Source organism: Myotis lucifugus, unplaced genomic scaffold (assembly GCF_000147115.1).
Source record: "Myotis lucifugus unplaced genomic scaffold, Myoluc2.0 scaffold_2904, whole genome shotgun sequence".
NCBI classification, from domain to species: Eukaryota; Metazoa; Chordata; class Mammalia; order Chiroptera; family Vespertilionidae; genus Myotis; species Myotis lucifugus.
In genome coordinates this window covers 13338-14042 of record NW_005873952.1, presented here as the reverse complement: position 1 = coordinate 14042, position 705 = coordinate 13338, and the positions used below count along the sequence as shown (strand labels likewise).

General features: G+C 61.4%; 1 protein-coding gene across 1 annotated transcript in view; it reads right to left on the bottom strand.

Annotated features, from left to right (window-relative positions):
* LOC102438619 (protein monoglycylase TTLL8-like) overlaps positions 1-705 on the bottom strand; it is a gene marked incomplete at its 3' end in the record, with an annotated part of 21377 nt that overhangs the window by 7398 nt on the left and 13274 nt on the right.

The following is a 705-nucleotide window of genomic DNA, read 5'->3' as shown; positions in this document are numbered from 1 at the left end:
CTGGAGGCTCCGCGTGGGAACCCCTCACTTTTTCCACTTGTACCTCCAGGAGCTTGAATAGCAGAGACCCCCCCCCCCCCCCCGTGCTGCTGGCCGGGGAGGGGACACAGCTGTGGTGAAACAGCCGCAGCTCCTCCGGGGTCACCGAGCCCAGCAGCCGGGGTGGGGAGGACGGATTCCACGCCAGCCCTGTGGCCGCCCTGGGAGGCAGGCAGGTCCTCATCCCGGGCCCAGGGCACTCGCCCCACACCCCGCGCCCTCACTGCGGCCTGTCCCTGCTCCCCCTTCTGCCCAGGACACCGGGTCTGGCTTTTAACAGAAAACGACCAGGCAGCCCTGGCCGGTGTGGTTCAGTGGATAGAGCATTGCTCTGCAGATTGAAGGGTTGCGGGTTCGATTCCGGTCAAGGGCACAGGCCCGGGTTGTGCGCTCGATCCCCAGTAGGGGGCGTGCAGGAGGCGGCTGATCCATGATTTCTTCTCATGTTTCTCTCTCTCTCTCCCTCTCCCTTCTTCTCTGAAATCAATAAAAATGTATTTTTTAAAAAGAATCTTTAAAAAATAATTTAAAAAGCACACAGAGAAAACGACCATGCAGGCCAAAGGCAAAAGCACAGACAGCGGAGCCGGGAGCCAGAGCGGCAGCTGCAGGTGCCGTGAGGACTGGGGCGAGCGCGGCAGGAGTCCGCCCCCTGCTGGCCGGAGC